This window comes from Canis lupus, chromosome X (genome assembly GCF_048164855.1).
Source record: "Canis lupus baileyi chromosome X, mCanLup2.hap1, whole genome shotgun sequence".
NCBI classification, from domain to species: Eukaryota; Metazoa; Chordata; class Mammalia; order Carnivora; family Canidae; genus Canis; species Canis lupus.
In genome coordinates, this window is record NC_132876.1 from 79,746,142 (window position 1) to 79,762,737 (window position 16,596).

General features: G+C 43.6%; 1 pseudogene; it reads left to right on the top strand.

The window, feature by feature from the left end:
- Nucleotides 1–14,501: 14,501 nt before the first annotated feature.
- LOC140628515 (MICOS complex subunit MIC26 pseudogene) lies at nt 14,502–15,625 on the top strand (annotated as a pseudogene).
- Nucleotides 15,626–16,596: the final 971 nt, after the last annotated feature.

The window sequence follows — 16,596 nt, forward strand, 5'->3', positions numbered from 1 at the left end:
TCCATGTCACAGCATGTGTCAGATATTTTATTTTAATTAATTCATTTTCAGGGATCCCTGGGTGGAGCAGCGGTTTGGCGCCTGCCTTTGGCCCAGGGCGTGATCCTGGAGACCTGGGATCGAATCCCACATCGGGCTCCCGGTGCATGGAGCCTGCTTCTCCCTCTGCCTGTGTCTCTGCCTCTCTCTCTCTCTCTCTGTATCTGTCATAAATAAATAAAATATTTTTTAAAAATTAATTCATTTTCAAAAAGATTTTATTTATTTGAGAGAGAGAGAGAACATGAGCAGGAGGGAGGGGTAGAGGGAGAGGGAGATGCAGACTCCCCACTGAGCAGGGATCTCCATGCAGGGCTCCATCCCAGGACCCTGGGATCATGACTTGAGCCGAAGGCAGATGCTTAACCGACTGAGCCACCCAGACACCCTAATTTTAATTAATTTAAATGTAAATAGATACATATACCTAGTGGCTACCATACTGGATGGTACAGCTCTAGATATGTTTCTATCACTTTGTCTCAATTTATCAACTAGATATATACACTGTTCCAGAATAAAGAAAAAGGAAATTCCCCAACTGACCTATTGTGATTCAAGTAACTCTATGTACTGGGAATTTGTCCAGAGAATGTTGATAGAATTTTATTCCTCATTTTCTTCCACTCTGGGAAAAGAGAAACAGAAGTCATATTTATTTGTATTGAGGACTGAGGGAGTGTATTTTCTAACAAAATGTGCAATAGCCTTTGAAGATGAGCCATGAGCCCCACTTCTGCCTTAATGTCCTGGGGAAGGGCTTGGAAATAAGGTGCCCACCTCCTTCCAATGGACAGAAAACAGGTGGGAGAATTATCATGAGGGCTGAGCTGGGCTGGGACTACTGCTCTGATGCTCTGCCAGATCCATTCACTCATGTATGCATTTATTCCACAGATGTTTATGTATTGCTTAAATCTGTACCAGGCCATGTTCTAGCTGCTGGGGACACAGCAACACAGCAGACAAAGACCCTGGCTTCATCAATGTCACTTTTTTTGTAGGACACAGACAAATAATAAACAAATAATGAAAATTAAAAACTCAGAAAATAGGGGCACTTGGGTGGCTCACTGGTTCAGCAACTGCCTTTGGCTCAGGTCGTGATCCTGGGGTCTTGGGATCGAGTCCTGCATTGGGCTCCCTGTGGGGAGCCTGCTTCTTCCTCTGTCTATGTCTCTGCCTCTCTCTGTGTGTCTTTCATGAGTAAATAAATAAAATCTTTGAAAAAAACTCAGATGATGATACTGAGTGCAAAGCAAAGGGATGAGTGCCAGGTGGTTGGGGATAAGGGAGGATATACTATTTTATATGAGATGGTCAGGGCAGACCTCACTGAGGAGGTGAGCTTCAAGTACGAACCTGAAGGAATTATTAAGCTGATTATTTCTCATGGTCTTGTTCAACATGTTCCTCTGTTGCCTAGATATCTATAAAATGGGAGTTGGATCCCCAGGTTGATCCAGTCTTTAGGCAAGTATACTTCATAGGTGGTAGTATGAGTGCTTCCATCAGGAGGCATGTATGTCTGGCTCTCTCACAAAACTTTCTGGCCCTAGATAGCCATTGTTTGGATCCATTATTTCCTTAGGAGTTTGCATGTGAAAAAAAAAAAAAAAGGAGTTTGCATGTGATGAGAATCAATCATTCTTTTTTCAATGCAAGAGTTCTTTTTAAATCCCTGGGGTATAGAGGATATATTCAAACACTCTCCCTCCCTTCTTCCCAAAACCTGTCAGTTCTTTTACATTTTAATTCCAGTATAGTTAACATACACTGTTATATTAGTTTGAGCTGTACAATATAGTGATTCCACAATTCCATACATCACCCAGTGCTCATCACAAGTGCACTCCTCAAACCCATCACCTATTTCACCCATCCCTCCTTAACCCCGCTCTGGTAACCATCAGTTTAGTTTGTTCTCTATAGTTTGCCTTTGCTCATTGTTTTGTTTCTTAAGTTCTACATATGAGTGAAATCATATGATATTTGTCTTTCTCTGATTTATTTTGCTTAGTGTTATACTCTATGGATCCATCCATGTTGTTGCAAATGGCAAGGTTTTGTTCTTTTTTTTTTTGAGAGAGAGAGAGAGAGAGAGAGAGAGAGAGAGAGTGTGTATGACTGGGGTGGGGGTAGGGGCAGAGGAAGATAGAGAATTCCAAGCAGGCCCTATGCTCTGTGCAGAGCCTGATGTGGGCCTTGATCCTCAACCTTGAGATCATGACCTGAGCCCAAAAAAAGAGTCAGACACTTAACCAACTGAGCCACCCAGGCAGGCATCTAAGGGTTTCATTCTTTTTTATGGCTGAATAATATATTCCATTGTATATGTGTGTGTTCATTATCCATTTATCTATGGATGGACACTTGGGCTGCTTCCATAATTTGGCTATTGTAAATAATGCTGCTACAAACAGGGGTATGTGTATTCCTTTGCATTCGTGGTTTTTGTATTCTTTGGGTAAATACTCAGTAGTGCAATTACTGGACTGTACGGTAGCTCTATTTTTAACTTTCTGAGGAACCTACATACTGTCTTCCACAGTGGCTGCAGCAGCTTGCATTCCCACCAACAGTGCACAAGGGTTTCTTGTTCTCCATATCCTTACCAACACCTGTTGTTTCTTGTGTTTCTGATTTTAGACATTCTGACAGGTGTAAGGTGATAAACTCATTGTAGTTTTTTTTTTAATTTTTATTTATTTATGATAGTCACACACACACACACACACACAGAGAGGCAGAGACACAGGCAGAGGGAGAAGCAGGCTTCATGCACCGGGAGCCCAACGTGGGATTCGATCCTGGGTCTCCAGGATCGCACCCTGGGCCAAAGGCAGGCGCTAAACCGCTGCGCCACCCAGGGATCCCTCATTGTAGTTTTTTAAGATTTTATTTACTTGTTTGAGAGAGAGAGAGAGAGAGTGCCGATGAGAGTGAGAGAGATCACAGAGGGATAGGAAGAGGGAGAAGCAGACTCGTCACTGAGCAGGGAGCCCGATGCAGGGATTGATCCCAGGACCCTGAGATCATGACCTGAGCCAAAGGCAGATGCCCCACCGACTGAACCACCCAGGCCCCCTTCATTGTAGTTTTGATTTGCATTTCCCTGATGATAAGTGATGCTGAGCATCTTTTCATGTGTCTGGATATCTTCTTTGGGGAAATGTCTGTTTATGTCCTCTGACCATTTTTTAGTTGGATTATTTGTTTTTTGGGTGTTGAGTTGGATAAGTTCTTTATAGTTTTTGGATACGTCATTTGCAAATATCTTCTCCCATTCAGTAGGTTGTCTTTTAGTTTTGTTGATTGTTTCCTTTGTTGTGCAGAAGCTTTTTTTAAAAAATTATTTAAATTCAATTTACCATCATACGGTATGACATCCAGTGCTCATCTCACCATGGTGCAAGAGCTTTTTATTTTGATGTAGTCCCAATAGTTTATTTTTGCTTTTGTTTCCCTGCCTCAGGAGACACATCTAGAAAGATGGTGCTATGGCCAATGTCAGAGAAATTACTGCCTATGCTCTCTTCTGGGATTTTTATGGTTTCAGGTCTCCCATTTAGGTCTTTAATCCATTTTGAATTTATTTATGTGTATGGTGTAAGACAGTGGTCCAGTTTTCCCAACACCATTTATTGAAGAGACTGTCTTTTTCCCATTGGATATTCTTGCCTCCTTTGTCAAAAGTTAATGAACCATATAATTGTAGGTTTATTTCTGGGTTTTCTGTTCTGTTGATCTATGTGCCTATTTTTGTGACAGTACCATACTGTTTTTTAAAGATTATTTACTTATTTATTCATGAGAGACACACAGAGAGAGGCAGAGACATAGGCAGAGGGAGAAACAGGCTCCCCGCAGGGATCATGTCCTGAGCTGAAGGCAGATGCTCAACCACTGAGCCACTCAGGCGTCCCAGTACCATACTGTTTTGATGACTACAGCTTTGTAATATAGCTTGAAGTCTGGAATTGTGATGCCTCCAGCTTTGTTTTTCTTTTTCAAGATTTTCTTTTTCAAGATTCAGGAGTCAAAAAAAAAAAAAAAAAAAAAAAAAAGATTCAGGAGTCTTCTGTGTTTCCATACAAATGTTAGGATTGTTTGTTCTGGTTCTGTAAAAAAATGCTGTTGATATTTTGATAGGGATTGCATTTAGTGTGTAGATTTCTTTGGGTAGTATGGATATTTTAACAATATTTGTTCTTCCAAGCCATGAGCATGGAATGTCTTTCCATTTCTTTGTGTCGTCTTTGATTTCTCTCATCAGAATTTTATAGTTTTAAGAATACAGGTCTTTCACCTCTTTGGTTAAGCTTGTTCCTAGGTATTTTATTATTTTTGGTGCAATTTAAATGAGATTGCTTTCTTAATTTCTCTTTTTAAAATTTTTTTTGGTTTACTTTTAAGCAATCTCTACATCCAATTTGGAGCTCAAAGTCACAACCCTGAGATCAAGAGTCTCATGCTCTATAATGAGCCAGCTAGGTGCCCCATATTTTCTCTTTGTGGTGCTTCATTATTAGCGTGTAGAAATGCAAAAGATTTCTGTGCATCAATCTTGTATCCTGTGACTTTACTGAATTCACTTATCAGTTCTAACAGTTTTTTGGTGGAGTCTTTAGGGTTTTCTATATATAGTATCATGTCATCTACATATAGTGAAAGTTTTACTTCTTCCTTACCAATTTGGATGCCCCTACCCCCACCCCAGTCATACGTACTCTCTCACTCTCTCAAAAAAGAAAGAAGAAAGAAGAAAGAAAGAAAGAAAAAAAAAAAACCTTGCCATTTGCAACAACATGGATGGATCCAGAGAGTATAACACTAAGCAAAATAAATCAGAGAAAGACAAATATCATATGATTTCACTCATGTAGAACTTAAGAGGGCAGCCCGGTGGGGGGGGGGGGGGGCGCTCAACTGTTTAGCGCCACCTTCAGCCCAGGGCTTGATCTTGGAGACCCGGGATCGAGTCCCACGTCCGGCTCCCTGCATGGAGCTTGCTTCTCCCTCTGCTTGTGTCTCTGCCTCTCTCTCTGCCTCTCATGGATAAAAAAATAAAAATCTTTAAAAATAAATAAAGAACTTAAGAAACAAAACAATGAGCAAAAACAAACTATAGAGAACAAACTAAATTGATGGTTACCAGAGCAGGGGTGAGGAGGGATGGGTGAAATAGATGGGTTTGAGGAGTACACTTGTGATGAACACTGGGTGATGTATGGAATTGTGGAATCACTATATTGTACAGCTCAAACTAATATAACAGTGTATGTTAACTATACTGGAATTAAAATTGAAAGCTTAATTAAAAAAAAGGGCGGTGATCCACTGGCTCACACAATTAGGGTATTGGTCAGCCATTTCCACATAATAATAACTACATGAATCTAAAAGAAAAAATACTGATGCCTGGGTTCCATCCCTAGACCATGCAAATTAGAATCTCTGGGGAAAGGGGGCATTGGAGCCCAGGCATGGATTTTTTTTTAAGATTTTATTTATTTATTCACGAGACACATAGAGAGGCAGAGACACAGGCAGAGGCAGAAGCAGGATCCCCTTGGGGATCTCAATGTGGGACCCCAGAATCACACCCTGAGTCGAAGGCAGACAACCACTGGGCCAGCCAGGCGTCCCCAGGCATGGATATTTTTAAAAAGCGCTTCAGATGGTTTTGCTCATTTGTATCAGATTATTGGTCCCCTTGCTGCACTGAGATATATCAGGCTCATTCCTGCCTCCACATTTCCCCCTACCCCTGCTTGGGAAGCCTTTTTCTCCACCCCATATCCCTGCCTGTTGAAATTCTATCATTTCCAAGCCCCAATTAGATGCCCTCTCTTCCATGAGGACCTCGTTGTTCTCCCCCACACTCTTCTCTTTGATCAAGATTCCGTGATGCCTAGAGGGTGTAAAAAAAAAAAAAAAAAAGAACAGGCCCACCTTTCGGACCTCGTCACCTGCTTCTGTTCCACTGCATAGTCATCCCTTGGGCTTCTACCATACTAATTTGCAGCTCCACTTATACCTAACTCTTTGCAGGTGCTCTTCCCAACCCCCAGCCTCAACTACGTCCTGAAACAACTCCTACTTGCCCTTTGACACTCAGCTCAGGCAGCACGCCTATAAAGCTCACCCTGAGCCCCTCTGCCAGTCTCCCTGAGACTCCTCTCTCTGCCCTCTGTTCCCTAGCACTTTAGATTGATCACTGGCACTCAGCACATTGTGTTCTCTTGTATTTGTCTGGTTGCCTGTTAGTATGAGTTTCCTGAGAGCAAGGGCTGTGATTTTTTTCCATCTCTCTTACTTCCCAGCAGCACAGACCTTGCATAAAGGAAGTACTCAGAGAATGTTTGCTGAATGCTTTTTACTCTGTGGGGGGTTACTGGTATCCATTGTGAAAATTGCTGGTCTTCCCTTCAAGTTAAAGCCCGGTAACTGAACACAATAGTATAAGCCTAGTATGAACAGCACCAAGGAAACTGGATTATCACCTCTTTCGTTTTAGCCCATTTCTTTCCATACAATCTAGGGCTAAGATCTCAATACCTTATTTACATTGCATTATCAAGCCAGGCTTTGAGGTCGAAGATCTTATTAATGTTAATAAGCCAGTCTTTGAGTACCGCCTCCTCAACCAATTCACTGCTTGATAAATTGCTTTGCTTAGTCAATGGTTCACAGCCTCAGCTATACATTCAAAACCAGCTGGGGAGCTTTTCAACATCCAGCTGCTCAGGCCACCCTGCAGGCCAATTACATTAGATCTCTGGGGGTGGATTTCAGGCAACAGTATTTTTCTGAGGCTCCCAGGCGATCCCAAAGAGTGGCCAACAGTGAGAATCACTGGTAGATTTAAAGCCATACAGCTCCCTCCATTGGTTCTGCCCTTTTATTTCTTCCTCCCTTATCTACCTTTACTTCCTACCCTCATCTCCAAGCTCCTCTCCTCTCCTCTCCCTCCCACTTGCCGCTCTCGGGTCTGTCGCTCACACTTGTCTTGCTGACACAACTCACATTATCACCCAGATGGTAGTTAACTAGTGGAAACTGCACCGAGCTAGGAACTGGTAAGCCTGGGCCTCTGCCCCTCTGCGGCCCTGGGGCAAGTCCCTTCACTCCCTGAATCGTCGTTTCTTCTTGAGCTGAATAAGGATCATAACACTTGTTTAGCTTCCTTAGGAGGTCTATGTGAAGATCACAGGAAATAATGGACCCTAAAGTCCTTTGGGTGCTGGAAGCACCATGTAAATATAGAGAATTCTACAGCTTCACTACCAACACAGGGGCCACACAGTGTTAACAATGCTGGTAGAGAACAAGACTATGTCATGTTTACAAAATACTATGAAACATTTATGGATGCTTTGAAATAAAGTTGGAGAACAAAACCTGCATGAGCTTGATGAACTCCAGATTCAGGATAATGGTAACTGGAGAAGGAAAAGGGATGCACCTGAGGGAATTGCAGAGATAATTAACCACTTTGTTAATGCTCTCTTTAAAAAAAAAAATCAGATCTTGAAGTAAACATGCCAAAACATGAAGATCTGATGAAACTGGGGATGTTTTATATTATGATCTGCCTTTCTGCACACTTGAAAAGAAGATGACAAAATAACTATATGCAACATAAGTACTCAATATAAACATTTTTAAAGCAAAATAAATAGGGGCACCTGGCTGGCTCAGTCAGAAGTGTACAACTCTTGATATCAGGGTTGTGAGTTCAAGCCCCATGTTGCGTATAGAGATTACTTAAAAATAAAAGCTTTAAAAATATAAAGCAAGACAAATGAAGAGATTCTTATCATCATCTTGCCCTACGTTCGTTCTATCATCCACCTTAGTATAGTGGCAGGAAAAGATAACTCTTTTGACAGCCGCTTCAAATCCTTTACATAAAATAGAAAGGTATAAATCAGTAACTCAATACATTTAGAAAAACGTGTCTGTTTCCTCTACCTGATTTTGGGGACACCAGTGAGGACATTTTTGCATGCACTGTACCAGGTAATGAATGCTCAATTCTGTTGAAATAAAAGGAATGGGAAGGAGAGACCCAGAGAGAGCCTGAAGGGGGAGAGAGAAGGGGGATGCAGGAGGAGGGGGCTAAAAGGGGTTCAGTCACCCGAATGAAGTCACACTCAAGTATCAGTGAGTACTGGATGTATCACACTTTCCTCTGTTTAGTCCTCACTGCTGTTTCTCCATGGAGGGGTTGAACACGCCCACCGGATTACCACTATGGGCCCTGTGATAAGGTAATGTACATTCATTGTTCATGGCACTGGTTTTTTGTTTTTGTTTTTAAGACAACTACTCGGGTGCTTCAGCTTTTCCAGTAACCTCATACCTGGTCTGCTACCCTGGCAACTACTAGCTCAGCACCTGGCACACAAGCCACAGCTTGCCTATTTAGCACCTTCATTCTGTATAGACAAAGGTGCCGTTCTGGGCAGCCTGCCCCTCCTGCTCACAGTATGGCTGGCCTGTAGTTATTAGAAAAAGGCACCCCTCTCTCCTGGCCGATGCAGCCCTGTACAGCTGGGTGACCATAGGAAAGGTTAACTTTAAAAACAAATTTTTTTTAGGGGCACCTGGGTGGCTCAGTGGCTGAGCATCTGCCTTTGGCTCAGGTCGTGATCCTGGGGTCCTGGGATGGAGTCCCGCGTCGGGTTCCCCACAGGGAGCCTTCTTATGTCTCTGCCTCTCCCTCTGTGTCTCTCATAAATAAAATAAAATCTTAAAAAAAGATTTTTAAAATTCATTTGAGAGAGAGAGAGCACGTGAGCACAAGCAGGAGGAGGGGCAGAGGGAGAGGGAGAAGCAGGCTTCCCGCTGAGCAGGGAGCCTGACATGCAGGGCTCAATAATAGGACCCAAGCAGAAGGCAGATACCCAAACAACTGAGCCACCCAGCCTTCTCCCTCCTCCCTCATCCTCCCTTTAAAATACCCAGTCACGGGGTACCTGGGTGGCTCAGTTGGTTAAGCATCTGACTCTTGGTTTCAGCTCAGGTTGTGATCTCAGGGTACAGAGATAGAGCCCCGACCTGGCTCTTGGCTCAGCGGGGAGTCTGCTCTCCCTCTCCCTCTCCCCACCCCCTCACTCACTGTCTCTCTGAAATAAATAAATCTTTAAAAAATAAAATACCCAGTCACTTCTGCAAAAATTGGAATGGAGCTCAACTCTTTCCCCTACTGGCAGTAGTTACTGGATAAAATCTGTCTTCATTGCTTTAACAAATGTTGGGTTTTGTTGATCTTTGACACCCTCCACCTTCACCCTCCCTCCGAGACTCCAGGACAGGGACCATGTCCGTTTGGGTCACTGCTGAATCCTCAGTGCCTGCAAGAACATTTGCATGACAAACATCTGCTGAATGAACAAATAAATGTTTGTTAAAATGCATGTAGTAAAAAAAAAAAAAGGCCCCAGGATTGAGAGATAGAACTAGATTTTAGTCTCCTCAGCTGTCTTGGCTAACTAATTTGTTACCAAGTTGCTTCATCAACTTGGTCCAGCTACTCTCTGTGACCTGGGCAGGATACAGAACCTCTATCAGTTTCCTCCACTTCCTTCCTTACAGAGTTGTTGGAAAGATTGAAATAATGTGTGAGAAACACAATAGTGTGAGAGTAGGTACTCAGAAAATGAGTTTCAATCTTCATCTTCTACTGAGATTCTCTTATGTGGTCTCTATACCCAGAGCAATACAAGCTTGTGCTCATAAGAATGCAGACTCTGAAACCAGATTAAGTCCTGCTTTCCTCCTTACTAGTTACATGAGTTTGCAAAGTGGCTTAACTTTCCAGAACTTACTTTTCTCATCTGTAAATGGGGATGATTGTAATGCCTACCTCGTAGGGTTGTTGTGAGGATTAACAGAGTAAATACACTCACAACAGAGCCTGACCCATCATATAGTTAGATGGTACGATTGGGCCTCAGGATCCTCATTTATAAGAAGTACTTAGGCTTTAAGCTCCTTGAAGCTTCTGTGACTTTGCACCTGGCTGGAGAAGCCAATGGCTCCTTTCCCTTTCTGTACAGGGGTCATGTGTCAGTCATTAATTTAGTCTCACGCTGGGCTCCTGTGCACCTCTTTCAGGCTTCACTTCCTGATCAGTGGTCTGAAGTCACTCTTCTGGGGGCTTGCCAGGCCCGTCTGGCGTCTTCCTCAGGTCCAGTGCTGGATGAGGAAGCAGCCGTTCTTCCCAGGCCATGGAGGCAGGAGGCTCCATAGCAGGTCTTTCAACCCCCGCCCTCACAGAACCTCCTCTTTTTGACTTAGAGTCCTCCAGAGTGTGGGGTGGGGCCCTGGAACTGCCTGGAAGACTAGGGGTGGAGTGCAGCGCAATTACTGTCCAAATGTAGATTTTCTTCCGAGGGGGATATTTTTGTTCCATTCTTATGTACTATTTTTTTTCCTTCTACAGGCTTTTTCATTTATATTTCTTGAAAAAGTTCTTACTCTTGCTTTCCCCGTCATCCCTCCCCCAGTTTCTTTTATTTAAAGTTTTGAGAATTTCTGGAGCTGGGTAAGACAACAATTACAGTGTTGAAAAAAAGCATAATATGCTTTACAACTTGTACAAACCGATGACAGCCAAATGTCATTTGCTTTCAGTGAGAGGCTCCAGTATCTTTACAGTGAAAAATGCTTTGTACTTCTTTGCTCTCAATTTGATTGTAGCACATTAATACTAATATGCCTTGTTTAAATATACTTTGTGCATAGTTTAATTTTTTAAAAGTTGTATCTAATAAAATGTCCTTTAACCATTATTATTTGACTATACAGTTGTATTACATTTTGTTTACAAAAAAAAAAAAAAAAAGGGCGACCAGACTTGATTGAGTCCCTTTTAGGGCATGGAGATGTAAGGACGGGATGGAGAGGTGTTTCCTCCGGGTTTAACACTCTCACTCCCTTCAGTCCTCTGGTTTCCAGTCTCCTTCGGGAGACAGCAAATTGCAATCCAGGCGAAAAGAGCAACCCCAATTGCCCTTCAACCTCTGAGGACTCTGGACCGGTGTAAACCGCCCTTGGGGGCCGCACTTATCCTCTTCAGCCCTCTGACTCGTCGCTGTCACACACCGCTTCGTCCAAATCCCCAAACAGCCACCCCCTATGGGCTGGGCTATGGCCCTTCCACTCAATCTCCCAGCCAGCTCCACAGGGGACTCCTCCAGCTCCACTGGGAACTTGAGAGCGGGATACGCATGCGCGGACAGCACTTCCACCGAGTACCGCCCGACTCTTGAGGGAAGGCCCGGTCTGAGCGGAGAGCGCATGCGCGGACGTCGCGCGCCGCTCCAGCAGGCTAGGTTCTGTGAGTGGCGGCGCCGAGCTGGGCTGGCCCATCTCCGAGTCCCCTGCCACCCTCCTTCCTCTCCCTGGATCTTGTCTTCTCACAGTAATTCAGGTCTGTAGGACGGCCCCATATTGGAGTCTAAGTGTGAATCCTTCTGTTTAGCTAGCAGTCCCTCTAAAAGAGTAAGTAACAAGCATCGTGAATCTAAGATGACTTAGAGGGGGTGCAGCCTGTACGTCGCTGTCCAATCCTTGGTCCCAGAGCGGGCGTCTTTCTGGAAGTTGCAGAAATAAAAAAAAATAGGATTTGCGGCCAGCCCAAGCCCCTTCACCAGGCCTTTTAGGTTCCCTCAGGCCTTTTGAGGGCTTGAGCCACCTTTGGGCTCCCTGTGGTGACGAATCAGAGTCTCCTCACTGTGCCCTACACCTCCACATGGCAGTCCCACATGGTGCAAGTGGACTAAGGTAGAGGGCACAGCAATGAGGATGATCGTTACTACTCCCCCTGCCGTCTGGCTCTACTCCTCCTCTGATGCCAACTGACTCCTCATTTCTATTCATTCCTACCTGCTTGCTCTTCTGCCTTTCCTTCAAGCTGTCCTCATTCTCTTTCTTTCCTCCCCCACTTCTTCCCTTGCTCCCGTCCTCTTTGCCTTCCTTGACCTCCATGTAGTCAGAATAGGGGTAGTCTTCCACTGCTTTTCTTCCTCCGACAAGAACCCCAAACCGGTCCTATAATGGCTTCACTAAGCCTGCAGATGACTTTTGGCTTTCTAGCTTGTCTGCGGGGTGAATGTGTAAACCTTGAGGTAATTCTTTCAAAGCTGTGAAGGGGAGGTGGATATAAGTGGAACTGACTCTATGTACTGATCATAACACTTGTTGATTCTGTAAAAATCAATAAAAGGAAACCCCATTTAGAATGGAATTCGGAGGCTGGCAGGGGGAGCTCTCACTCCAGCACTAGTTATGAATACAGACCCAAAAGGATTCGGAAACACATCTTGCAAGTTCATGCTACTTTTCGAACCCAGCAGGGGGAAGGAAGATTTCTTCCTCCTACTGTCTCAACAGCCCAGCCAATGAGAGACGGTGACATTTTAGCCAATGAGAAGCCGCTATACTTCTCCCAGTTTACTCCAAGAGACTTTTAATTTATAACAGCTCCTCCCACCCCCACCCCCACCCCCGACTTTTCTTTTATAAAAGAGAGTTCCCCCCTTTTGTTCTCCTGACTTGCTTATGGCTTTGTCTTAGCTTATTTGTGTTGGATTGCAATTCTCGGGTATTCCTTTTATTTTTCTGGTAAAATAACTGAGAGTTTCAATTTTTTTAAAGATTTTATTTATTTTTATTTTAAAGAAAGAACGCACAAGCAGCGGGAGGTAGAGGGTAAGCAGACTCCCCACAGAGCATAGAGCCAACCCAGGGCTTAAACCCATGACTCTGAGAATCCTACCAGAGCTGAAACTAAGACTCAGACACAACCCATTGAGCCACCCAGGTACCCCCTGAGAGTTTTATTTTTAAGCTTAATATTACTTGGTGGTGGGCAGCCCGGGTAGCTTGGCGGTTTAGCGCCGCCTTTGGCTCAGGGCCTGATCCTGGAGACCCAGGATGGAGTCCCACGTCGGGCTCCCTGCGTGGAGCCTGCTTCTCCTGTCTGTATCTCTGCCTCTCTCTCTCTCTCTCTCTCTCTCTCTCTGTGTGTGTGTGTGTCTCATGAATAAATCAATAAAATCTTTAAAAAAAATACTTGGTGGCCTTGGGACACCTAGGTGGCTCAGCCATTGGGCCTCTGCCTTCAGCTTAGGGTGTGATCCTGGAGTCCCCGGATCGAGTCCTGCATCGGGCTCCCTGCGTGGAGCCTGCTTCTCCCTCTGCCTCTCTCCCTCTGTGTGTCTCTCATGAATGAATAAATGAAATATTTTAAAAAGTATATTACTTGGTGGCCCTAAATGGTATCCAGAAAACATCCCAATAACTCCAAGGCTGGTGAACAAATAGATAACCCATTGGGCTCACTGCTTTCTTACAGACCTTGAGGCTTTGAAAGTAAGTTTTCTCCTGGTTTTCTAGCTTAATGCTTTGTGTCTGAGCTCTCCAGAATTTACTCGGGGTCTATTTAAGGTCTTGTTTGTTCGTTGTTTTTTTAAATCTCTGACATTACTCATTTGGCCTGGTGGAACTGTGCTGACCTTTGGTCTGAGTCATGTTTGGAACCAGACTGTTCCTGTTGGAATGGGTGCCTGTTTGAAACATGTAGGACTTTGGACCAACTCCATTTTGAGATGGGACTGTTCTGGTTGGAACTGTACTTTAAAAAAAAATTCATTTATTCATGAAAATCTAGAAAGAAAGAAAGAAAGAAAGAAAGAAAGAAAGAAAGAAAGAAAGAAAACAAACCATAGAAAGAAGCCAAAATGGGGATCCCTGGGTGGCGCAGCTGTTTGGCGCCTGCCTTTGGCCCAGGGCGCGATCCTGGAGACCTGGGATCGAATCCCACGTCGGGCTCCCGGTGCATGGAGCCTGCTTCTCCCTCTGCCTGTGTCTCTGCCTCTCTCTCTCTCTCTGTAACTATCATAAATAAATAAAATTAAAAAAAAAAAAAAAAGCATTTGCCAAAATTTCTCCCAAAGGGGGGGGGGAGTAATTCTAGAATTTGACAGTAGTGATCAAAATAGCCAACTTGGGGAATTAAATGGCTGACATCTTTTATTTGTTCTGTCTCTGATGCCATTATAGCTGAGTCCAGGGGCACTGATCATGTGCTCCTGTTGGATCAACTACCCTCTTTATGGGCAAAATTTTCAACTGATGTTGGCAAAATCCATACCGCACTTCCGGTCAAGATTCAAATAGATCCTTCAAAACCTCTTCCCATAATTAAGGCCCTCTAAATAAAGAAGCCCTCAGGGCATCAGGCCCATAGTAAATTACAAGGCTTAGGGCCTCATTATTCCCTAGTTATAGGGGATATTATCCCCCCTCATTATCACTAGTTCCTGTAACACCCCTATTTTACCTGTGAGAAAACCCAATGGCCAAGGATGGAGGCTTGTGCAGCACCTCTGAACAATAAATAATACTGTTATCCCTTAGCACACTGTTGTTCCTAAGCTTCACATGCTACTGACATCCATGCCCACTGAAAGCACATTTATCACTGTAACTAATCTATGCGGTACATTTTTAGTACTCCAGATGATAAGGATAGCCAATATCTTTTTGCTTTCACTCAGGAGGAATGGCAATACACCTTGACAGATGAACACTTGTCCCAGGGTTTTACAGAGTCCTTGCTTTTCACAAACCTTAAAAGCTCACATGGATGATATAAAGTTTTCTGCAGGCTCTACCTTGTTATAATACATAGATGATTTGCCTCTCTGCTCCTTTACTCAAACCTCTTCACAGGAGACAGCAAACACCTGTTAACACTTTTGGCCTTGGACCCCACCAGAGCCACCTCTGCCAGCAACATGTTTAAGGTAATTCAGAGGTCTGTGGAGCCAGCCAGTCTGAGTCTGCTCACCTTCAGTCTATGCTTCACCTAAAAAGCACCTCACAAAACTTCCATGAAGGTTGAGGCACCTGGGTGGCTTTGTGGTTGAGCATCTTCCCTTTGGCTCAGGTCTTGATCCCGGGGTCCTGGGATTGAGTCCTGCCTCCGGCTCCCTGCAGGGAGCCTGCTTCCCCCTCTGCCTATGTCTCTGCCTTTCTCTCTGTGTCTCTTATGAATAAATAAATAAAATCTTTTTAAAAACCCAGCTTCTGTGAAGGTTAATGAGCTTTCACTCTACTCCATTCTTGAGGGTCAGTCTAAATATGTAGAGGAACCAAGGACCCAACTTGAAAGCATCTCACATCACCAACATTATTGCAAGCCATATACAAATTAGTGTTAGGAAATATACTCACAAATTAAGCCCAAGATGCAGAGCTTGGTTAGATAGCTATGAATATCTCCAAAATATACTTCCTGGATTTTTTCCAAGACTTGGTGTTATTGGTTTTGCTGGCATTGTTGGACTACATTTGGCTAGAAGTTCAAAAATTAAAAAAAAAACTGGTGTATATACCTGGGTTCATGGGATTAACAGCCTCTGTTTATTATCCACAATAAGCCATCGTATTTGTCCAGGTCAGTAGGGAGAAATTATATGACTGGGGTTTACAAGGATACAGAATCGTAGATTTGTGGAAGGAGGACTTTCAAAAGCCAGGAAATGTGAAAAATTCACCTGGAAATTAGTAGAATGCTCCATGCTCTACCCATTATTTTTTTTTAAAGTAGGTACCATGCCCAGTATGGAGCCCAATTCAGGGCTTGAACTCACCACCCTGAGATCAAGACCTGAGCTGGATACCTAACTGACTGAGCCACCCAGGTGCCCCTGCTCTGCCCATTTTTATCAGTTATAGGTAAATATTGGAAGCTCCATGCCGTAAATCAATATTTCTACAGAAAAATGGTACAGAAGTCAGTACTGAATATACCAAGTTGGCTTTATTCTTCAGGAAAAACTATACTAAGCTTCTTTGTTATCTTGGGTGATGCCATACTACAAGTGAGCTAATCAGAAATTCTTTATTTTTTCTTTTACGATTTTATTTACTTATTTGTCAGAGAGAGAAAGAGAGCACATGCATAAGCAGGAGGAGCAGCAGACAGGGGGAGAAGCAGGCTCTCGCCAAGCAGGAAGCACAACGTGGGACTCGTTCCCAGGACCCTGGGATCATGACCCGAACCAAAGGCAGATGCTCAACCAACTGAGCCACCCAAGCATCCCATCAGAAATCCTTTCACCTAGAGATAATGTCCAGCCTTAGAACCCCTCCTTCTCATGTTGCTATTTATGTACATAATTAAAATTCCAAGGTAAAAAAAAAAAAGTTTGGCCTTAAGTGGACATAAAGTCTCCAAAGAAAAATTAGTTTGTTCAAGCTCAGGTTAAATACTTAGGGCATCTGATCTTACAATAAGAGCTACATTTGGATCCAGGTGAGACCCCTCATGACTGCTGAACATTGACAGATTACCTTTTGACTCTCCATGACACTTTACAGGAAACTCGTGACCAAGGCAGATTTCTCATGGTTTATTGACAGTTACTTAAAGGATAAAAATGGCAAATATTGTGCTGGGTATGCTATTGCGTATTTCCTTTTCATGCCATTGCAATAGCACCTTTACATTTTGGCTACTTCAGCACAATAGGCTGA